The sequence below is a fragment of the Astyanax mexicanus genome, chromosome 6 (genome assembly GCF_023375975.1).
Source record: "Astyanax mexicanus isolate ESR-SI-001 chromosome 6, AstMex3_surface, whole genome shotgun sequence".
NCBI classification, from domain to species: domain Eukaryota; kingdom Metazoa; phylum Chordata; class Actinopteri; order Characiformes; family Acestrorhamphidae; genus Astyanax; species Astyanax mexicanus.
In genome coordinates this window covers 34,985,933-35,002,657 of record NC_064413.1, presented here as the reverse complement: position 1 = coordinate 35,002,657, position 16,725 = coordinate 34,985,933, and positions in this window count along the sequence as shown.

Sequence of the window (16,725 nt, the reverse complement as noted above, 5' to 3'; positions counted from 1 at the left end):
GGAGTGTTTTCTCCCTCTGTTTGGTTTGGTTTCACACAGGGAAAAAAAACCTAAATGCACCAAAATGCGCACCAATAAACCACGCGAGCAGTTCTCTCCTCTGATTGGTCAGAGCTGTCTGGTAAGGGGGAAAGTAAGTAAACATAGCAAAAAGATTCTGTGTTCCTGTGCATATATCTGTGCAGTGTGAAGCAGCTTTAACAGAGAACTCAGTGTTTTCAATGGGACATGCAGCACAGATGTACATGTGGCTTTGAGCAGTGAACGCTGCACATAGGGCACGTGTAAACAGCATGAAGGAGCAGCAGAGACAGCATTTGTTCATAGAAGTATATTTTCTGGTTAATATATCAGATTCAATTTGATATATATATATATTTGATAGCTGAGTCAGACAGAGATCAGAACACGTTCTCACAAAAAAGCAAACCGCTCCAGAAAAACACTCTGCATTAAAAAAATAATGCACATTACTGATTTCAAATTAATCTCATGCGTTAACGCTTTAACATTGACAGCCCTACTTAATACTTAATATGTTTTTACTTGATTATGGAAAAAATTAAGCATCATGTGGTGACATGAACCCACGTACAGGAAGCATATTATATTAAAAGATGCATAAACATTATAAGAGGTATTATAAGCAGTGTATGACAGCATACACACCCAGTGCCAAAGCAAATTTCACCAAACCATTGGCATGTACAATAACAAGCTCCAGTATCTTAAGGAGAAAAAAAAAAGTATATTAATGTGATCTTTGAGTTAGGTCATTTATTACAATCCACACATAATAAGTCTTTTTTTCAGAAGCCCAGTTCTGGATCCGCACGCAGCCAGTGCCCTCATTGTTCCACGGCTCATTGTTAGTGAGGCTCTTTTGTACCGCTGCGCATTCAGCCGTAGTTCCAGCCACTCAGTGCATCCTTCATCATTAAGCACACACACTCCTCCAAGTCTAGCTCTAATGCTTTTATTCCACAAGATTCATTTGGCTCTCCAACCGTCAGCCGTGTTTGTTGTATTTGCATGGTATTACCGGCTAATTGGATTCCTCTGGGATTGTTTGTGGTCTGATGAACGGACTGGCAGTGAAAATAGCTGTACCACCTACTGCAGAGTGCGGACGCCGCGCTAAAAAAGTGCATTCTGAGCCTGCGCCGGACAGTAACATCGCTCAAGCAGTCTGCACACTCTGGAGACAATGGAAAAGGCTGGAAGGAACAGTTTAACTGTGAGTTTTGAATGCCCTCACAAATTGCAGCTTATTTATCTTCACAACAAGGGGATCTCACAAAGGGTCTGCGAGGCGAGCCCCAGCAATTAAAATCGCTTGAAAGCAAACTGCACAGCGTTCAGCAACTATACAGAAGTTCAGTTATGAAACCAAAGTTAAATAAAAAGTTAAGAATATTGCATCTACGTGCACTTGCCTTATAATGTAATTACTGTACAAAAAAACAACAAAGACAGTAGCCCTCATTTATTAGCAAGTCTTGAAATATATATATATATTTTTTTCAAACATTCAGAAATGCAACGTTTGAAATTTTTTGGAAGGTTTCATAAATGGACTTTCTATTACATTAGATTTGAAGAGATTTTATTCTTTAGATATGAAGATATTAGTGAATGAGTTCCATTGTGTTTATCCACACATATTTATAAAACATGCATTATTGCTGTTGATGAATAGGTTATTCTTTAGTTGATGTCTTTAAAGGATGTATACCTACAGCTCAGGAAAAAAAGAGTTAGACTTAAGACTTAAAAATTGCCATTACTCAAAAAAATGATTCATTATAAGAATGGTAAGGAGAAAAAATCGCCTTACTTACATGTGGGTGTATAATAATTTAATTACCTGCTTTATAACGGTTGCTATGATGTAGGTGGACCTACCACTGCCATCCACATCAAGCAAGAACACCAGGTGTCCCTGGTCAAGTCACTATTTAGCCCCCATTTATCACACTGAATTAAACTCAATAATAAGTAACTTATAAATAACTGGCCATGTTTCAAAAATGTCAATATAATATAATAAAAATACAAATTATCCAGGTCCTCCATAACAAAAAAGAGACTAAGTCACAGGAAAGAACAGCAATAACCATCAGTTGATGCTTTGTGTAATTGATCTGTAGGCGCTGCATGTATTTATTTAATATTACAGGACAATTGTAAGATTGTGGGCTGAGTACAGAAAATATAAATGTAGGCTAAACGCATATTTTGATATTTTGTATTATGATGCCTTTTGCCTGTCATCTCCTTGCCCTGTTCCTTGTCTGTCTCTGTGTCTCAAGTGCTTTTTGTGTTTGTTTACCTCCATGTCCCCGCCTCCTCGTTACCTGTCCACAGGTGTTTCCTGTTCCCTGTTAGCCTGTGTGTTTAAATAGCCCCCTGTTCCTGCCTTCCTGGTTCGGTGTTGTATGTTTTCGCGTCAGTCAGGTCTTGTGTTTTCTTTATTTTGATTATTCCTCTCAGCATTCTCCGTGTCTCATGTTCCTTGTTTTATTTGCTCCTGTTTATGTTTCTTTGCTATTTTAGTTCCTTGTTTGTTTATTTGTTTTTCATTTTCAATACATTCTTGCATTTGCAACCGCTCTCCATATTCCTCCTTGCCTCAGCCTGACCTTGCCACCCATATTTAAAATATATATGTTAGATATTTCATGTGCATCACAAATAGTTAATTGGACAAATAACTTGTGTTTTTTTTAATCATTTTATTTAAATATTTTCCCATTTTGTCCCCAATTTTACTTCCTCCGATACATGTGAAGTCAGCCACCGCTTCATTGCCGCAGCATTGCCGAGCAGCATCACAGCGCGCTCAGAGGAAAGCACAGCGACTCGGTTCCTATACATCAGCTCACAGACGCCCTGTGCTGCGGATATCACCATAGGAGTGATGTGGGGAGAGAGCGCCATCTACCCACCCAGAGGGAGCAGGGCCAATTTTGCTCCGTCTAAGCGCCGGCAGCTTGACGGCACTCGGCGCCCTAAATAACACATGTTACACTAACAGACACATGCATATAAACTGCAGTGACAGTTGGAATTACATTTTAATTCTTGCCAAGATAAGCATTGTAATCGGGTTTACTTATAGATTTAAATATAAGAAATATTCAGTTAGGTGCAGTGGTGTATAATTTAAGGTGCAGGACATTCCTACAGTACATGCATTTGCATGTGTGCAACTGTCATTATGAACCATATCAAAATGGTAAAATCATAAAAAATCTTTTTTTCTTTTTTTTTTCCACAAATGCCCCTTTTTTTAAAGTTAGTGGTTGGAAATCTGAAGCAACCCTTTCATTCATTTGAAGAAATGCTCCGCTTTCATCCACTGATGAAATAGTGCCTCATTTTATCAAGGTTGACCAACTCTTTGTGTGTGTGATCATCTGAGAGATCTTGGTTGAAGGCCTAAAGGGACCTTATTCTTCTCTAAGTGTGTGTCTTTCACTGAAGATGAAGAGAGGTCACTGTTCTATAATTCATGTGAATTCATGGGCTATAACTCATCTCCTTTTGCATCCCCTCCTCAGGTAAGCCCCAGCCTTCAACAAAGAGCCCAGTGGTCCTGTAGCTCATGGGTCATGGTACTGTATAACAGGTGCATTAAAGTGCATTATACAGTATTATGTGCTCTTTCATTAGAATATAGGTAATAAAGTGGCAGTTATTTTTCATGTTATTCTTTGCACAGTAACATTCAGTCAGTTGTAGCATTTGATCTTTGTATGCACAGATGTAAAAGTGCGAGAAATAATGAGAAAGAGAGAGAGAGAGAGAGAGAGACAGAGAATAAAATAAGTCATTATTTAAGTCCTATTTAATGCCCAAATCAGTCACATCATCAAGTTGGGAAGCATTTATAGACTTTTTGCATGCATATTTACATTCTACATTTAGACTAATCTATAGAATTATAATATAATTCTATTAGCAGACCTTTACTGCATATTTCCAGTGATGTTTTTAATGAATAAGCCAGCCATTGACTGGAGTATGAATGGTGGTTCTCATAAAACTATTCATCATTCAATGATAAAGTCCTCCCCATCAACAGCAAAATAAAAAAACAACTTGCTAGTTGTGCTGTGGAGATCAGTAGCCATACCAAGCCAAAATAAAAAATTACGTTTATTAAGTATTTTTGAGTCATATACTAAACAAAGTGCAGCAGGGTTTTAACATATTTTATCAGTGATTTAAAATCTATGTTTCTGAAATCTTAATCTGACCTCTGATCCAATATTCTAGTCTAGCCCGCCTTTCAAACAGATTGGAGGCTGCCCTTGCATGAATGGAAATAACTGCCCGGTTTAGTTGCAAAAAACGCAGCTGAGATATCTGACTCTACAATAACTCTACAAGGGCTTTGCTTACTATCCAACTTCAAACAATTTGCAGTTTAAATATTATAAATTCTATTATAGACCCTTATAGAACCAGGAGAGGTTAGACTACAACTAATAAGTTCAGAGACAGTTTCTCCCCCAAGCCATCAGGCTGTTAAACAGCCAGTAGCAGCGTTCAGCCCACAGTTCACCATAAACCCTTATCAACTCTTACAAACTCTCTCTGAACAGCCACAAGTAAATAACCTACCAAGCATTTATCATATATATTTAACTGTCTATATTTTAATAGCAATGTCCTCATTTATATATTGAAGGTTTACATATTACTACACCTCAGTTTATATATTTCTGCTACTGTGAGGGAACTAGCACCTGCAGTTTCATTCATCTGTACACCTCTGTTTCTGTGCTGTGATTTCTAATCTAATACAAAATAATTAAAAACTATGTGTGCTTCATAATATTTTTGTATAACGCATAATTAATGTCTCTGAGGTGAGCTGTCAAACTACAAATTGTCAAAGAGCAGAATTGCCATGGATTATAACATTGAGTTGCACTCACTTTAGATTATGACGTCCCTTTCAACTATTAAACAGATAAAGAACAATGACTACAAAAACAGCTCCATACTCCAAATTATGCATTTCTGCTCTCAGGGGAATTTAATAAAATAAAAATAAAATGGGTCATTTTCCATTTGGAGTGAAAAACCATGGAACATTGACATTACAAAGATTGCAGAGATTAAAAAAGATGCTTGAAATACTGTCTATAGCTCCAAGTGTGCGTATGCACATTCACACAGTTGACCTAAGTTTTAAATGTTTCCTTGTTTTTTTTTTTTTCCTTTTTCAACAATGTTTTATAGCACTATATAAGTCATAGCTGTCCAATGAAAAACATGTATCTCCAAAACAGCAACTTTACAGGATAGAGATATTATTATTTCAATAATATGGAGTACTGGACAGTCTATGTGCTCAAATGATAAAGTAAACTACAAATTGTCATAATGGAGATAATTGTTTTTTGACAGCAATTGCTTGTCACTTAACCAATTTACATTTAACAATTAATTAAACATTAGTATTAAAATAAAATATTTTTAAAAGGCTTAATTAATAAAATTGCATAAAACAGGTGCAGATTTATGCTCATTGTTAATATTATAACATGTTTATACAATAATTATTTCTTTTAAAATACCTTTATGTTGCTGTTTTATATATATATATATATATATATATATATATATATATATATATATATATATATATATATATATATATATATATTTTATATTTATATTTTCAAAATTTTACCTCTGTTAAACTGCTAGCTTAGGTCACAGTTAATCCAAGAAAACTGCAGACATCATGAGACATGTACAATAAGTTGAGTTATATATCATGAATTCTTGTCTATTTTCATTAATCAGATGGAACATAACTTCTATGTGTCACTGGTGATTAATTGTTATTATTAGATCTTTAAAATTGTCAGAATTGTGCCACATTTTCTGGAATTCATAATTTAATAATAATTAAAAAACACATATCCACCTTAATTTACACTCTAAATAAATAAAGACCCAAATTATGCAGACAATAATCACAGAGGAAAAGATGGTTAGATAGTTAAATAAAAAAAATATAGATAATTCATGTCTGAAAATCAGTTTGAAGGTTTATTTAAAAAATAAAGTAATCTGCTGTCAAATTCAAATATATCAGGAGTTTTTAAACAGAACTGCACTCAGAATAGATAGATATTGAACCTTTTAGAAAACGGCATTAAAGACTCAAAAATCTGTTTCACACTAAGCATAGTGGTGGGTCCAGAATGTTACATGACATCATAAAAGCTTTCAAAACACAAGGAGAGTTTAGGTTTCCAGGAAGTTCAGGCTGAGCCGTGGTGGAGCTTTCATCAGAACAATGATCCAAAGTATGCTTCTAAAATCATACAAAATGGTTCAGTGGCCACTCAATCAAACGTGTGCAGTGATAATCCCAGAACCCCGACCTGAACCCCAATAGAAATTTTCAAGCTAAATTGGAAAAAGTCCAGATGTGAGAAGCACTGAATCTAAAGAGATTTTTGATCGGTTTTTGATTGCTTCATATATGTTCTTCCACTGTATTGTAAATTACATTGAAATGCCAAAAGTCATGGGATAGGAGTATGTATGTTAATCATCATGATGGGTTACCTCAGGAGACGGCCTGGGAATGCCCAGACATGTATAGGTTGTGAGGTGCTATCTTGTGAGTGAGGTGAAATATCAAGAGATTGAATGAGGTGTGATAGTTGGTGTCAGATGTGCTGGGACATTCAGTTTCAAGCATTTTTTGATCCACAGTGTCATGTTGTCACACCTTCCAAGGGCTCTACAGACTTTTCCACCTTCACAAACTCCAACTCCCAGGATGCACCTCTCAGTCATGTGTCTCAGCCAGCCAATAAGCACCTGATTGTTAGATCAGCCTCACCTGTGTTCTGATTAATTTCTGTTGTTTTATCATATATATATAAACAAGTCTGTTTGTCCAGCTTGTTGTGAAGTATTGCCTCTGTTTTTGGCTTTTGTCTCAGATTTTGTCTTCCCCTTTTGGTTGATTTTCTTGGATGTTTTTTGATATGGTTTTGACCCTTATCTTTCGTCTATTGTTTATCCCTCTTGGATTTTGTTTATGTTTTTTACTGTTACTGTCTGTGGTGTCACCCGTGCGTACTGGAAAAAAAAATACATTATAGAATGCATTACAACAGGGTGGTGGGTAGTAATGATTGTGACTGGCAGCATCTGGCTAGAATTGTCCTGTGCAGACAAACAGACAAACGACTCTGGGAGAAATCACATACAGTATCATCACTGTCCAATGAAAAACTCTCCATATCTCCAAAACAGCAACTTTACAGGAGAGAGAGAAAAACCTTGTAAACTTTCAATGGAAGTCAATGTAAAAAAGAGTTTATTTCAGGTCATTTTGAAGAGTTTCTCTTGGACCATTCATCAAGAAATTTTGGCACAGTGTGAGAGACAGGTTGTCTGTTCAAATTATGTAGTAAACTTAAAATCGACAAAAATGGAGATAAGTGTTTTTCATTGGACTGCAACGATATGCATTCCATTCAAACCCTGCAAGACAGCATTGTTCTTTAGCTTTTGTGAAATGGCAAAATTCATTAATTCATTCATGTCCCATGACATGTGGCATGTGAGTGTATGAGAAAAGGCTCCAAATACTACATTCAAGAGTGCTATATTTTCTTATGTACCAGGAGGCTACCTTAAAGAGAACGATGGACCATCATCATATTATCCTCAGTGGATCCACTAAAACATGAATACCTCAGACACTCAGAACAGAAATGACAGAATACATTTGGCTGAAAGGTATGCAAAATAGTTCTGCAGTTATGTGACGTCTGTGAAAAGGTAAGATGGAAATGGCCACATATAAATGGTATGGAAAAGAGGGAAACGTGGAGAAATAGGGAACTGCTCCTGATCCAAAGCAGAAAGCAGTCATGCCATCTGTGAAGCACAGTGGCATGGGAACATATGACTGCCAGTGAAACTGACTCATTCGTCTTTATTGATGTGACTGCTGATGGGAGCAGCAGGATTGAATGCTGTATTGTACAGAAACACCAACTGATCCAAACAGATCTCAAAAAACACATTGCACATTAGGTTCCCTGCCATATAGCAGCAGTGCAATAACTCTAAAGAATGCTGACATAGTGACTTCATTTGTGGCCAGGTTAGTGACATGAATTCAACTCCTCTACACATATTTTAAGAGCAATATATCTCATTTAACCATATTTTATTTACAATAAAACATCAGATGTTGAAGGTGAGACATTTTTACCTGCTCTTAGGGCTCTGGCAGCTGATGGCAAGCTGCATGACCGGGATTTGTACCAGCAATCTCCCAATCATAGTGGCAGCACTTTAATTACCCAACCTACTCTTTAGGAACCCCCTTTTCACTAGGAGGGTAAAGACTAGCACACCCCCCTCCGATACATGTGAAGTCAGACTCCACCTCTTTTTGAACTGCTGCTAATACAGCATTGCCGAGTAGCATCACAATGCACTCGGAGGAAAGAGCAGCGACTCAATTCGGATACATCAGCTCACAGACGTCAACATCATCTTTTTCAGCGTTGTAGGGAGACAGTGCCAGAGAGAGCAAGGCCAATTGTGCTCTCTCAGGTCTCCGGCAGCTGATGGCAAGCTGCATGACTGGGATTTGAACCAGCAATCTCTCAATCATAGTGGCAGCACTTTAATTACCCAACCTACCCTTTAGGACTCCCCCTATCACTAGGAGGGTAAAGACTAGTACATGCCTCCTCCGACATAGGTGAAGTGTCGAGCATTGCCGAGTAGCATCACAGCACACTCGGAGGAAAGCGCAGCGACTCAATTCGGACACATCAGTTCACAGATGCCTTGTGCCGATCAACATCACCCTTTAAAGTGAAGTAGGGGAAGAGAGCCATCTACCCACACAGAGAGTGCAAGGCCAATTGCGCTCTCTCAGGTCTCCAGCAGCTGATGGCAAGCTGCATGACCAGGATTTGAACCGGTGATCTCCCAATCATAGTGGCAGCACTTTAAATTACCAACCTACCCTTTAGGACTCCCCCTATCACTAGGAGGGTAAAGACTAGTACATGCCTCCTCCGACATAGGTGAAGTGTCGAGCATTGCCGAGTAGCACCACAGCACACTCGGAGGAAAGCGCAGCGACTCGGTTCTGATACATCAGCTCACAGACGCCTCCTGATCAACATCACTCATTAAAGTGAAGTAGGGGAAGAGCGCCATCTACCCACCCAGAGAGAGCAAGGCCAATTGGGCTCTCTCAGGGCTTCCGCAGCTGATGATGCCAGCGATCTTCCTGTCATAGTGGCATCATTTTAGACCACTGGACCACTCTAAACCATTTCTCAAAAAGAGACTTTGGAAATCCCACCATCTATAGTACATAATGTTATCAAAAGACTCTATGGAAATAGAGTGGAAATCTATGGAAATAAGCCTGTATTTTAATCACAGTTTTCATGTATCTTGGCATGTTCTCCTCCACCAGTCTTACACGCTGCTTTTGGATAACTTTATGCCATTCCTGGTGCGAAAATCCAATCAGTTGAGCTTGGTTTGATGGCTTGTGATTATCCATCTTCCTCTTGATTATATTCCAGAGGTTCCAGAGAACTCATCATTTTTAAGTGGTCTTTTTTTTTCTAGAGCTGTATATGAAATTTTATTATTTACATTTATTCAAATTTTACTCTGGATCCCAGCTTTATTGGAGCTGAATCTGTAGACAGGATTGAACCATCTGGCAGCATATTTAGGTATTTATTGTGAAGCAACAGAACTCTTTATATTTCTGTGTTAAATTTGTTTCTTTCTACCTTCTTCATTTAAGTCCACACACAACCAATCCTGCACCACCACTAGAGAACAAACTGTTATTCATATATCATCTTTATCATCATCATCATCATTTTTTAATGTTTAACATTAAAGTGATCACCCATCAATAGCTTTTCTATACTGCTTATATATAAAAAAAAATGATTTCTAGTATTCATCCAAACATTTGGTCTATTCCCTCAAACATATTTACCTAGCACTTGTAACACAAACCAGTAACTTTTGATTTCAGTGATCCATGTTATTGGCTTCCACTCGCTCTGACAGGCTATTAATCTTGGAGGTTTTTTTTTTTTTTCTTTTCCGTCCGCCGCTGCCGGCTGCTATCAGTGGCTAAATTAGCAGTCTGGCTTTGTGTCCCCACTTTAGCATGAAATTGAGCATCATTGTTGTATTCATCATCTTTAAACTCCTTATCTGCCACGCAGCACAGCCTTTCAGAAACAGTTTTTCTCTAGGAAATCCGTGATAAGGATTCCACTGCCTCCTAAAAACAAAAACAAAACATTACTCTCCGGCTGCAGGAAATGGTCCCGTGCTTTGTTTCCTACGTGCAAAAGCCTGGAGCTAAGCCTTCATCTCTAAAGCGAATCCTTTTAAAATCCAGAAGAGAAAGGAACAGGTCAAGAGATGATGCAGAACAACAGATATATTCACAGCGTGGATATTCCTGTTCTTCTCAACTCAGACTTTAGACAAGATGCCTTTTTTTTCATGAGTTGAATACAGATATAAAGACTCTGGTTATAGCATTAACCCCATGTACAGCCGTTTCTGCTGCAACTCTTTTAACCCTTAGAAGCCTATGGACGGATTTTATGTCCAAAATCGCACCTTGCGTTCTTAGCTTAATTACTCAGGAAGGCCTTCACGTATCAGCATAATATATATATAGTTAGAAAGGGCGGAACTTACTCTTTCTAAAAATAGCAGCTACATCCCAGTGCGGTAAAGCATCTGCAAGAAATCCATTGGAAAATACACCTAAAAATGTGATCTCCTTCAAAGTTTCTTGTTTTATTCTTTCATTATTACTCGTTATTTACATTTTTCATTATTACATTTATTTGCTTAAAACGCATAATCAGATGTATTTACTTTTACTCTCAGGTCTCTGAGTAAATGGTGTAAATCACATGACGTCATCTATCACGCCACCGTGCTCTCCTTCCACACTACCGGGCTCCATTTCCCAAAATCCCACGAAAAATGACGTCAATATCATCTGTTCACCTTCACCCAATCACATTACGCTCTGACGCTCAGACTCACCTGTGTTCTGAGGAGGATCCAGTTCATGCTGATCTAGCTTCCTGTATATAAGACAGCCGCTTGTAAACCAACACCGCGAGGTATTGTCGACTTTCCGTTGCGTACTGAGTGTTATTCTCCTGTGTTTTTCTATTGCTTTCTCGATACAACCTTGTTTTTCGGTTTATCGCTTTATGTCTCCTGTTTTGACCCTTTTGGATTTGATTCTTGGTTGGACTGACTTTTGGTTACGAACTCAGACTGTTTATTCTACTATGATTCCTGTATCTGGTGAGATTATTGTTTACCTGGCTATACTATACAATGTAAGATCAGGTTTTCTGTCTGTTAATAAACCAGTCTGTACGTTTTACTCGGCTAGTGTCACTCCTCTCTGTCTGGCAATACATACATCGTCATTGCCACTGATTCCTCAAAGTGTTGAAAAAAGGACCTTCCCCACAACAACAAAAAAACAAGCAATTTGCTTTTCCCCAACCAATATCATTTACTTTTAGAGCTTTAAACATATATTAAACCATATATCAGTAAATGACCCAAAAGTGTCCTCAGAAAAAGTGTGAAACTACCTGCACTCAAACTAGAGGTATAGCTAGGTATGGTGGGTGCACGATTTTATATCATGTTTATTTTACTTGTACATTTTTACTAAGAACTTATTTTGCACTAAATATTTTAATTCTATTTATTTAGACTAAAACATTTAAATCTCTTATATATAGTTTTCACTGTGTGTCTTAAATAAAAGTGTTTTTCTCATCACTATTCTTATGCTTTCAACTCATATACACTCTAGTCTAACCATTTATTGAAAGATATGTTAGGTGTGAATATATTTGAAGTCTATACGTTCAAAAATTTGTAAAAAAAAAAAAAAACAAAAAAAAAAAAACAGGTGCTTGGTAAAATTTTTACCAAAACATGGCCAGTTCCAGGAAAATATAACAATTCTGCTGCTTTTTACATTTTAAATGATTACATTTTTGAGCTATCATACAGCTTCTGGAGTAAAAGAGCTCATAGCATGTGTCTGTCTGATATAAATACTGAAAGAGGAACTGACAAAAACTGAGAAAAAATAAACCAAAACAGGCTAGGGTTCGAAGGGTTAAATAGAGCCTTGTAATTAAGAGGTTTGGTCTATTTCAAGTGCTTTACAGCCTTTGCTGTTAGTATTTTGCGGCCATTTATTTACCAGCCCCAACCCGACAAATTTCCAATCAAGTTCTCTGTTCAGCAGAGGATTTTACTCCCAGCACCCTTTTCAATATGAATGTTAAGCGATAATCATAAGCGGAGGTATTGATTATTTCTCTCCCAGGCACCCCTGGGTGTAGTTTAATCTGAACCTAGATTAAAGCCAGCCCCATCACAAAGCTGATGGGCTCCAGGAGAGCAAGTATTAAACATGCCACACTTCAAGTGCTGCTTCCACTCGGCTGGAGGAGAAGCAGAAAGCTTTGTGCAAGGACAAAATGGCCATAAATCTGAACATGGGTGAAAGCTGTTAAAAAATGAATAAAGTCCCAGCTGATGACAGATAAGGCATTTCCAGACTATGACAGATAGGTTCCTGGAGAATCACCTACATACGCCAGCAAAATTCCATTCCGTCACTCAGATAAGGGACGAGTGATAGGAGATAGCGATCTGTGTCAACACGCAAACTAAATTAAAAAACGGGAAGACTTAAGATTCAATCCTATCGGAGCCCATAATGCAATTTATTCTGCTAACATTACACGTTTAACTTCAAAGGTTATGGATAAGAGTGGGAAGGAAGTTGTTGATTAATAGTTCAGCGAAAAGCAATGTTATTCCCAAGGGCAGGGGTTTCACAAGCACGGCGTTATAGTGAATATTCAGGATGCTTATATTCACAGAACATCCTGATGTTCTAAATATGTGATATAATCCATACTATGACACACAGTATTACCATCCTCCAGTCTGGCTTTAATATTGACTGCAGTGAAGTACAGTATTTACCTTGGTATAACTGAATAATGAGCGCTGGAAGTACATGGAAGGGGCATACCATGAACTCAATGCACTATACAGTTCTAAGCAAAAAAAATAATAATACAGCTCCAGAATGTAACGCCTGATAGAGGGGAGAGACGCGAGCCGAGTAAAATGAACAGACTGGTTTATTTACAGGCTGATAACCAGGTGTTATAAACAATAGAGCCAAACAAACAATAACCTCACCAGATACAAAAGACGTAGTCGTATAAACAGTCCGTGTTCGAAACCAAAAGACAGTCCAGCCAAGCATTAAATCCAAAAGGGGCAAATCCAGAGACATAAACCAATAAACCAAAAACCAGGGTCGTAACGAGAGATCACACAAGAAAAACATAGAAGAACCGCTTAGTATGCAACAAAAGTCGACAATACCTCGCGAAGAATGTTTACATAGTGCTGCCTTAAATACATAAACATGATCAGCATAACCCGGAACTTCCTCAGAACACAGGTGAGTCTGAGCGTCGGAGCGTAACGTGATTGGGCGAAGGAGAGCGACTGACGGTAACGTCATAATCCAAAGGATTCTGGGAAATGGAGTCCGGCGGTGTGGAAGGAGAGTCGGGCTGCATGACACAGAAGCGTACAGAGCTGTAACTCTAGCTACAGTTCACATTTTAAAACCTCCTTCATATTTCTAAACAGTTACACAGGACATAAAACCTATTTTCTTTACACATTTTATTATTATTTACACTGCTAAAATGTACTGTACATTATTACAAATGAAAGTCTTTCAGTGCTTTCAAATAAAAGGCTACTATGCACTGTGTAAAATGAAAAAAAAATACAGTATTGTTCCTGCACTGCTCACTGTGGACAAGTTGAATACACGATTATCTATTTTTTAAAAGCTTTTACCTAGCAATTTTAACCAAACTACTGTAACTGTTAACTTAAAAATATTCTTTCATTTTACAAAAGTAACAAGATTTTTCTGCTGATGGAGCAAACATAGCTGTGGAGGGCTGTGTAGAAGCTTGTGGAAAAAGTAAAAATGCCAAATACTAACAACTACACCTACCAGACAAAGAATTATAGCACACCGAAGCATGTGGAACATCTGAAAAGGCTGAAAAAGCTCACTCAGCCAACTCCTCAGCAGCAATATCCTCAACTGGAGGACACCAAGAGGACCCAGAGAGGACAAAATCACTATTCAATAAGATTATTCAGTCATTCTAAAACATATATATGTTTTGCATTTGTGTATCTGTTTTTCCTCTTTTGGTCCCATGTGCTCCTGTCCTCTGTTTTCCTGTCTTGTGTTCCGAGCCATGTGCTCTTTAGGCACATGACCTTGTTTGGTTATTTTCCTTTCTCTGCCCTAGCCCCGCCTTTCTTATTTGTAAACCCGTCTCTTAGTTACTTCCCCAGGTGTTCCTTGTCTGTGCCTGTGTATGAATACCCCATTTGTTTCTTTGTTCTCTGTCATGCTTTTTGTGTTTTTGTGTTTGCCCCCCTAGTCTCAGTGTTTGAATTCTAATCTCTGTGTTTGACCCATGTTACAGTCTTTGTCTTGTACAGTTTCCTTTGTCTTGGTGTTTGTTTTCCTGCCTTAGTGTTTGTTCTTTGTTTGTTTGTGAAAATGTCTAAGAATAAACTCGACTTGCACTTGCATCCTGCCTCCAACCAGTTACAATTTGTCTTTGTTAGAGTTTGAATCCATGCTATGTAGGCTGTTGCAGTGATGTAAACCTAGTAGTTATATCAAAGCTTGCCTTTTATTTGTTCATGTGCACAAAATAAAAATAAAATCAGTGTGTTTCGTTTTGAGCCAAACTAACAGGGTGGTAATTATGTGTAATAAATGATAAGAAGATTTTTCAACTGCATTTATCAACTTTGCTCTTATTTAAAACATACATGAACCTGCCTTCTCAATAATAAGATACATTGGGCCCTACTTTGGCAATGTTTAGGTGCGCCATTAACCAGGCACCATTCAACTTGATTTAGGGTGTGTCTGTGTGTGCTAGATATCGTGAGGATGGAAACAAAAATATGCCTTGTGTTGTGCAAAACACGCAAAAGGCATGAACTAATTCTCGTAAGTGATTATTGGTGTGTTTTGGACGCAACATGAAATAGACTATTCCCTTTAAAGGGCAGGTGTGCACCTGCATTGCCAAATTTACCTGAACATACCAGGTAAACTATCAGACCACCATGCCCATTTTAACTTTGCTATTTCACTGGCAGATACAAGGCTTGAAAATAGATCGTTGGTGGGGTGTAAAGTAGCAATGAGCATCATGAACCCCTCCCCCCCTCCCCCCCAGGCCCAGGTAAGATAGGGCCCATTGTTTTTTTTTTTTTTCTTTTTAATATTAGGATCCTATTACAAACTACTGCGAAGTTCCTTATTACAGAATGTTTGTACATTTATGTTGATTTAGAGTCTATAACTTTAAAGTTAATTCTCTTTTTGAATAGCATTTAGTTAATTTTGACTGCTTTGTTTGAAATCTTTGATTTTATGCATTCACATCTTCAAACAAAACAATTCTTTTGAAAAATATATTTTACTTGTATCTTGTCCTTTTTTTTGTCTTTCCTTTTTAAAAAGCAGGTGCTGATCTTTGTAGCTGGAGCAGCACTGAGGCTCATAATACCCAGATCCTATTGTTTTTCAAGGAACTGCAGTTGACACAATCAATGAAAAATAGCCACTGGCTACAGCAATATCAAAGCACAAACAAAGCAAGTGGTTGCAGGGATCTACCGCGCTAGAATCCCAATTAGCTGCGGATTAATGAAAAAAATTCCCACCCATCCACACACAGGAGGCTTATTTGTAAACTACGCTTGCCTGAATGTGTTAATCAAGGGCTGGCATAGGTCGCAAGTTATGTAAAGATTTTACATATGCAATTGACTCATAATTGCAGAGGCTTTCTGAAAGTAATCAGCGAGCTGAAAATAGTGCTCTTTCTGGAAGAGGGAGATGTGTCGGGTGAAGACAGTAACTCTTCGTTTTTGGATCAATTCTAGGTGTTTTTTTGTATAGAAGCACGGTTTCTAACTCCACTATGAGGCCCGGTCCCAGCCTGTCCAATCAATACCTGTTTACGACTCACCATTTTGGAGAGCTGGCTGCAATGTGCAACAGAGCCCAGCTTTTGATTTCTATCTATGCGTCTACATAAGGAGCTATTGATTAACTCCACGTCTCACTTCAGTCACATGATTCCCTTTCACCTCCAGTTGCCTGAAAATTGGGGTTTGTGACGCAAACGCGAGAGACCTTTACAAGTTCATTTTCTTTTTTTTTTTGGCAGCAGCCTTTAGCCTGCAGAACATTGTGATGATATTAAAAGCACTGGAGGACAGCTCTGTGCTATAGGGCTGATGAACAGTTCAGAAAACAAATACTCTTCTTGCAGGGAAACAAAAGGCAGAAAAACTGCACTCAGAACAGGCAGTTTTTACTACTGATGAACAGCTTTAGATGACGGGAAGTAAAGAGGTCAATAACAATATTTTAACCTTTAATGTCAATTACAAGAACAGTCAAAAGATTGGACACACCTTAAATTCAGTGTTTTTTCATTTTCATACATTTAATAATACTAAAGT